Consider the following 8823-nt stretch of genomic DNA (forward strand, 5'->3'; position numbering starts at 1 on the left):
GATGCAAGCTTCTTACTCTGACCAGCAAGGTCAGAGGGGCTGCTCCCTTTCACAGGAGCAAGGGCCCGTCTGGAGCAACCAGACCAGCAGTGTAGATTTCAGATTTCGTCGCCAAGATGGCCACTAGCCAACGGACCAGTGATCGGGATGACACGTCAAGTGGCAAAATGCACAAGGGCCCCACGCAGATCGTGGAGATGCTGGAGGGCTGCTTTTCGGTGCAGATGCTGCTCGGTGGTGGGGCTTCTCAAACCTCAAAGCACATTGTTGAGGATGCCTTGGGTGCTTCGCAGTCAGCTTCTCGTGGATCTTCCAAGATGACCGGTCCCATGTCTCTCGTTGCCTCCACGGGTCTCTTCTTTTCAGGGACTGTGGATCGGGCTCTGAGATGTCTGGGAATACAGGTCTTGTTGGGCTCTGGGCTCGGGCTTCAGCGGGAGGTGGCGGCAAAGCAGACGTTGAGTTGCTGGATGGTGCCTGTATTCACAGGGTGGTCACTCCTTGGCCACAAGGGAGATGCTCTTCAGTCTTCTGTGCAGCAGAATGTCGAAGTCCAGTTTTCTTCTTAGTTGCAAGTCGAGTTCAGGATGATCTGAAGTCTTAGGACACAGCTCCTACTCTTAAACCAAATCTAGGGGCCGGATCACCTGCTAGGTCCCTCCTCTGGGTGGGACCAGGAAGGGGGGTGGTTACACCCCCTTTCCTTTGTCCAGTTTCGCGGCAGGACTGGGGCTGGAAAGCCCCAGCATCGGTTTGAACTGGCATATGCACAGGGACACCTTGTGTTCCCCAGGCATGTCTCATTCTATTCAGCCCTCCCTAACCCACTACACAACATCCTGTCTGGGGTGGTGCAAGCACCTCCCCTGACAGGAAACCCTTTGTCCAGGCCTCCCAAGCTGGAAGGACTCCCAGCAGCAGGAGGTCATACTTGTGTCTGTGGTGGCAGCATCCATTTTGTGATGCTGAGGCTCATGTTTAACTTTACCCGGGTTTCAGGTTAGGTACATGTCGTCTCCCTCTAGAAGGGTGGAATGCTACCCCTGTTGCCAGAATTGGCGAGGGGGTAGTATTCCAAGTCGTATGACACCTTACTCGGCATGTTTTGATAAAGCCAAACCAAAGATAGCATTTAACCGCGAGGTTCATAATGCACTTAAGAGTATATGGTATGGCAATATCATGAAACAGCTAAAGGACGCTGCTCCGAAAGCTACAGACAGGTCCAGCTCATGCCAGAGCACCATCTCACATGAAACCAAGCACTCTGCTAGGCGTGGGCGGAAAATCCGTTCCGCTCGCGGATTTTGCGGATTTTCGGGAAATCCGCAATCCGCGAGATTTGCGAATTTCCCGCAAAATCCGCAAATCCGCGAGCAGCGGATTTTGCTCGCACTGCTCGCACTGTTCGCGTGAGTTCGCGCCCCGCGAATAAGTGCAAAATTGCAGAAATACGATTTTAGCAAAACTGAAAGTAACTACTTACCAGGTTCAAAAGTTCAGGCTCATCATTAGTAGCCATTTCCTGGAGTGCTTCCTGAGGGGCCCCTCCAGAGTTCAGTTGCCAGTTGAAACTAGTATGTGACCCTGCTCTGAACCTCAGAATAGTTACACATATGCCACAAAGGTCCTGAATTACAGCTAAGGGAGACAAGCAGGAGCCAGGCTGGAAGTTAAAATCCATTAATCAGCCCCTAATTCATTATTGTCAGTTGGGGCAGGGCAGGTGTTGTAACTAATTTTGCAACAATGAAAGCACTTAGCAAGTGCAAAAGATCACTAATCAGGGCGCACTAAGGAAGCAGGTGCCAGCTAAAAAAATATTCTGTGACACATGAATCAGCCCCAAATTAATTCAGGTCACTTGAGGCAGGGAAGGTGTGCTTTGCTTTGCCGAAAATAATGTACACTGGACAACCAGAGGGTGTGGTGATGAAACAGAGGGTGGCATGGGTGGGCCAGAGGGTGGCATGAGTAGTCAGAGAGTGGCAGTGGTGACAGAGAGTGGCAGTGATGAAGAAGAGTGTCCCAAACAGGCTGGACACGTAGAAACAACAAGTTCGCGAAACTTGCGACCCGACAGGTAAGTTCGCAATTTGCGAAAGTGTACAAAACCCTCGCGAACTGGCAGAAACACGGGCGAACACAAAAAAAAAAAAAAATCCGCAAATTCGCGGGAATTCGCGGATTTTGCGGATTGCGAATCCGCAAATCCGCAAAATTCGCGAACGCGAGATCCGCAAAATTCGCTCATTGTCGAGGCCTGCCATAGGAGTGACTTATAGGTTACCATGTGTCCATATATGTTAGATATAGATATACTATATCTAAGTAAGAGGTGGTTACACCAACTTACCCCAGCTGAGTGATCAGCCAGTTGTGTCAAATAGCTAGGCCTGGCAGGGGTGGCACAATACATGCTGCCGCCCCTGGTAGGCCATGGCTGCACCTATGTCCTGGGTACCTAAGGTACACTGGTACAGGGACTCATACGGTGAACCAGTTCCAATTGGTAATGCACCTAGAGTTCATTGGAGTCCATTTTAAGGAGAGAGCAGATAGTCTGGGGCCCTGAATAGCAGGATCCCAGGCCAACTAAGTCAAAAACCAGCAAAACACTAGGCAAAAAGTTGGGGGCAACCGCTACTTACTCTGGAAGGACTTGACCTTTTGCTTGATAGGACTAAATCCTCATCCCCTCTTGACCCATGCCCTTTGAAGACCCTGAAGGAATGTAGACCCACACTGCTCCCGCCTCTTCTAGAAGTGATGAACGGCTCCATAACCCAAGGTACCTTCCCCTTAGTCTGGAAGAGGGCGATAGTGAAGCCTCTACTTAAGAAGCCCACGCTGGACCCGGAACAGTTGAAAAATTTTAGACCTATCTCACTGTTACCCGCTCCCGCTAAAATACTTGAGTCTCACCTCAATTGCCATCTTTCTACCTTTCTGGATTCATCTGGGTATCTCGACAGCTCCCAGCATGGATTCTGAAAGGCACACAGTACAAAGTCAGCTTTGACTATGGTGGTAAATAACATCCGTATGAAGGTGGACTCTGGCCAAACCACGGTGTTGGTCCTACTGGACCTCACCGCAGCGTTTGACACCCTGTCTCCCTCTATTCTTACATCTCTGCTGAGGGAGGCAGGGATTGCCGGTGCGGCTCTGAACCTTCTGCACTCCTTTTTACATCACAGAGAGCAGAGAGTCAAGCTTGGCGAATTTCTTTCCCCTGTCAAATCCTTGCAGTATGGGGTGCCACAAGGGTCGGCCCTTAATCCGACCCTATTTAACATTTATGTTGCCCCCCTTGCCAGGTTAGTAAAATCTCAGGGGATGGAAGTGGTGTCATACGCCGATGACACACAAATCATGGTGTCACTGGCCCACTCAGTCTCTACATCCGCCACCAACTTCAGGATCTGTATGCAGACAGTCTCTGACTGGATGCTTCAGAACTCCCTGAAGTTGAATGGCGACAAAACTGAGATCCTGGTCTTTGGCAAAGACCAGGATATCTGGTCTAATGAGTGGTGGCCGTCTTCGCTGGGAACCTGTCCATCGCCTTCCCAGTCAGCCAGAAATCTAGGCGTAATTTTTGACACCTCTCTGTCCATGACTCTACAGGTCAACCGTACGGTCGCCACTTGCTGGGGGGTCATAAAAATTCTCAAGAGAATTCTTCATTATCTCTCTCCCTCAGCACGTAAGCAGGTAGTAGTGGCATTGGTGGGTTCCAGGTTGGACTACTGCAATGCACTCTATGCAGACTCCAACAAGGGACTCATTCATCGACTCCAGGTCGTGCAAAATGCGACTGCGCGTTTTGTTCTTGCACTTCCCAATGCATCCTCTGCCACTATGGCCAGAAAGAGTCTTCATTGGCTCCCTATTCATCTGAGGATCTCGTTTAAGATCCTATGCCTAGCCTACAGAGCTCTGACAGACGGGTCTTCTGATCCCCTAGGCGCTTTGCTGACTCGCTATTTGCCCTGTAGATCTCTTAGATCTTCAGAGATGAATTTGCTGGTTGTTCCTCATGCCAAAAGGGTACGCTGGGGCAATAGAGCATTTTCCATTGTTGCCCCCAAATTATGGAACTCGCTGCCCCAAGAGATTAAGACTCAACCATCTTTGTCCTTTTTTAAAAAAGCGCTTAAAACCTGGTGTTTCATCAAGGCCTACCCACAATAAGAGTATACTTTAGTAGCTGGTATTTTTGGTTATGCGCCTTGACGCCCATCGGGCTTAGTTGCGCTTTAGAAATTGACTTTCATTCATTCATTCATTCATTCATTCACCTTCCTACATGACACTGCTGATTTAATTACTTTGAAAAACATATGATGTGCCTGAAGAATGGGACAAAGGATCATTACCATGTAATTCTTTACCTCTTTCCAGGGTAACCTGCAACTCAAGAGAGGCATCTTTTTGCTTTTGGGCCAAAAAGTAGCATCATTAAATCAGATTCTCCTCCCCTTATGAACTGTGTAAGAGATAACTTCTGCCAACAAGGTATTTTTTTTCTAAACATCTTTGTATTTCAATCAAGAAAAAGTAAAAAAATGACATGTGACACCAGTGATCATCACAGACCGCATCAGATCACAAATGACATGCCTTATATTACCTATTGGCTGTCGCCAGTAGGTAGTTATAGTTAGGACCTATTTTCCATAGGAAATCCGCAACATTCTATTCCCAATAACTTTGGCGCCAATTGACAAATCTTTGCGAAGTTTTCAAAACTCGTGGGGCGCTCCGGTCAGCTCCTATCCTGAAAGTTTCACAGTGATTCGTCAAGCGGAGGGCAAGAAAAAAGTGGGGTCCCAAAACATGTTTTCCCCATGCAATTTCGCATAGGAACTTTTAGCCGCAGCTACAGCCCGAACTGCTGTACGGATGTACACCAAATTTGGCAAAAAGGTAGCCCTTGGTTCAGAGCTGTGCCTTTTTGTTAAATGGTGTAAGTCCGATCAGTAGTTGCTGAGAAAATCAAAAGTAAAAACACATATATATCTAGGGTCACGGATCTTCTGTGCACAAGCTTTATGCTAATTGGCTGTCAACACTCCACACCAGGAAGTGTTGGCAGCCATCTTGTGACTCGGTAGAACCGAGACACAAGAAAGCAGTGAAAAAAACACAAAAAACACACAAAGGGGGCAGGGTAAAACCCCCCTGACCCCCTAGGCCTGCCCAGGGGGAGCATTGTTGTAAAAAGGGGCATGGCCGCTGAACACCTCTCTGCAATGCAGCTCCCTGGCGCATACTGGAGATACTTGGTGTGCTAGTTGGCCCCCAGGGACCCTCAGGATAGAAGAGGAATTAATTCCCTAACTTAAAATGCATCACAGGGTGTGTTTGCACACATGTCACCTCAGGCTCCGCCCCCTTCCTTCACCATTGTGCAAACACACCATCTGGCGAGTTGTAATTTGGGGAATTAATTCCCTTTCAATACTGAGGGTCCCAGCGGGCCAACTAGCCCACCAGGTATCTCCAGTATGCGCTAGGGAGCTGCGTTGCAGACAGGTGTTCAGAGACCACGCCCCTTTGTACGCCTCTCTGCAACACAGCTCTCTGGCGCTTACTGGAGGTACCTAGTGGGCTAGTTTGACCCTAAGGACCCTTAGGATTCAAGGGGACTTAATTTCCCACCTTAGAACGGACACAGGGCGCGTTTACACAGCGGTGAAAGGAGGGGACGGGGCCTGTGGTGACGTGTGCAAACACGCCCTGTGGCGCACAGTGGTGAAGGGATAGGATGGGACCTGAGGTGACGTGTGAAAGCCACAGGGGGCCAACTAGCCCACCAGGTGCTTCCAGTAAGTGCCACTGCACTGTGTTTCAGAGAGGTGGCCCAGGTTGTGTCCCTTTTTACACCTCTCTGCAACGCAGCTCTGTGGTGCTTACTTGATGTGCCTAGAGGGCTAGTTTGCTAGTTCGACCCAAGGGACACTCAGGATTCAAGTGGATTTTATCTCCCAACTTAAAACGGCCACAGGCCATGCCCCTTTTTACACCGCTCTGCAACGCAGCTCTGTGGCGCTTACTGGAGGTACCTAGTGGGCTACATGGACCCTAGGGACACTCAGGATTCAAGGTGACTTAATCTTCCAAATTAAAACGGACACAGGGTGCGTTTACACAGTGGTGAGGGGAGGGGATGGGGCCTGAGGTGACAGGTGCAAACACGCCCTGTGGTGGGTTTTAAGATGGGGAAATACTTCCCCTTCAATCCTGAGGGTCCCTGGGGGCCAACTAGTCCATCAGGTGCTTCCAATAAGCGCCACTGCGCTGCATTGCACAGAGGTGGTCCAGGCCGTGCCCTTTTTTACACCTCTCTGCAATGCAGCTCTGTGGCGCTTACTGGAGGTACCTAGTAGGCTACTTGGACCCTAGGGACCCTCAGGATTCAAGGGGACTTAATCTCCCAGATTAAAATGGCCATAGGGCACGTTTACACACTGCTGAAGAGAGGGGATGGGGCCTCAGGTGACATGTACAAACATGCCCTGTGGTACGTTTAAAGATAGGGAAAATTCCTCTTCAATCCTGAGGGACCCTGGGGGTCAACTAGTCCACCAGGTGCTTCCAGTAAGCGCAACTGCGCTGCATTGCAGAAAGGTGGTCCAGGCCGTGCCACTTTTTACACCTCTCTGCAACACCGCTCTGTGGCGCTAACTGGAGATACCTGGTGGGATAGTTGGACTCAAGGGACACTCAGGATTCACGGGGTCTTTATCCCCCAAATTAAAACGACCACAGGGCGTGTTTGCACACGTCAGCCTAGCCACCCCTCCCTTCAACACTGTGCAAGCGCGCCCTGTGCCACTCTTTAAGTGATAGTTTTAATCCCCCTGCCCTATTATGCACTAGGGGCTTACAGAGGAGGTCATTCCAATCACAGGGGTACCCCAATGCATAGTGTTCCCTAGTGTATGTAGTGTTTTAACTGTATTCTAAGTGTCTTTAAGCATAGCACTGGCTCTAGGACTGGTTAGTCAGAGTCAGTTACCACCAGTACCCATCTGAATTTTTTTTTTAAACTGCCCCAAAACCCAACCACTTATAAATTCACTCAGGCACTCTCCTTGCAGTACTCTAAACATTCAGTCAGTACCCAAGTACTCATGCACTGAGCCAGGCCTTAGCACAAGGACTGCTTCAAACACCTATTGTAGGAGAGTAGGGTCTGCTTTCCTATGGTCACCCCGGATTTTTGCTTTTGCTTCACTGGTTTTCGACATAATGTGGCTGTGGGCCTGGGAATCAGACCCACAGCCTGCTGTTCTCTCTCTAAATTCACATCCATGTACTTTACGTACATACCCAATTGGACATTGGATCACCTTATCAGCCCCTGTACAGTGTACTATAGGTACCCAGGGCAAAGGTGTATCCAAGACCTACCAGGGGCTGCAGCATATCTTTTGCCACCCCTGGCTGGCTATCTAAACTGACACAACTGGCTGATCACTCAGCTGGGGCAAGGTTGTGTAATCACCCCTTACTTAGATATAGTATACCTACATCTAAACCAGAGGTCTTCAAACTTTTGTAGGATGAGCCCCCCCAGCTCACTTTTTTCAGCTGTTGGGCCCCCCCCAAAACCTGACAGAAATTTCTGGAATCTGGTACACTACATAATTTACCGCCGCGCCAAACCCGGGGCCATATCCAGCATATAATGTCCAACATAATAAGAGTGTTTAGTTAAGTGCAGGTTTGTGAGTGGGGGTGCTGAAATGACAGATTATTACATAGCTCAAACCACCATTTTCCTAGATAAAATGTGCGCAAATTGTTTTTACTAGGATGCTTTGTTTTACACATGACATTGATTGGTAACACCACCAACATAAATGTTACGGGTGTGCCCGTTTTTCGTCACAGAGGCTCAATCTGTGGATGGATTTTTGAGAATGAGAAGCGAGTTGTCTGAATGCAAGGTGCATTCCAAGACACTTGAAGTAACTCAGAATGTTATTGAGGGCAGAGTAGGGTTTCAAACGTGTTAAACCATGGGCAGTCACAAACTTTCTCTCGGGGGCCAAATTTACAGTGTGGTTTGTGTCCAAGGGCCGCACCGGTGGGGGCAGGGTAAGTGGGGGAGGGGGCGGGGCTGGAGAAAACAAAAAAACTGAGGTTGAACAGAGGTCCCTGCAGCAGACGCCTTCGTCCACTGACCACCAGACCAGGCATACACACATCTCTCTCTCACTCTCTCTCTCTCTCTCCATCTCTCTCCCTCTCTCCCTCTGTCTCACTCAGACTGTCTCAATCCCTCTCACTCCCTCTCTCTCCCTCCCTGTCTCACTCACTCTGACTGTCTCACTCCCTCTCTCTCTCTGTCTGTGTCTCCCTCTCTCTCTGTCTCCCTCTCTCTCCTTCCCTATCCCTCTCTGTCTCCCTCTCTCTCCTACCCTCCTCACTCTGTCACCCTCCTCACTCTGTCGCCCTCCTCACTCTGTCGCCCTCCCTCTGTCACCCTTTGTCTCCCTCTCTCTCCCTTTCTCTGTCTCCCTCTCCCTTTCTCTGTCTCCCTCCATCTCCTTGTCTCCCTCTGTCTGTCTCCCTTTCTCTGTCTCCCTCCCTCTCCCTCTCTTTGTCTCCCTCTGTCTGTTTCCCTGTTTCCCTCCCTCTCCCTCTCTTTGTCTCCCTCTGTCTCCCTCCCTCTCCCTCTCTTTGTCTCCCTCTTTCTGTCTCCCTTTCTCTGTCTCCCTCTCTCTGTCTCCCTTTCCCTCCCTCCCTCGCTCTCCCTCTGTCTGCCTCCCTCTCCCTCCCCCTTTCCCACCTCCCTCGCTCTCACTC

The sequence above is a fragment of the Lissotriton vulgaris genome, chromosome 8 (genome assembly GCF_964263255.1).
Source record: "Lissotriton vulgaris chromosome 8, aLisVul1.2, whole genome shotgun sequence".
NCBI lineage: Eukaryota > Metazoa > Chordata > Amphibia > Caudata > Salamandridae > Lissotriton > Lissotriton vulgaris.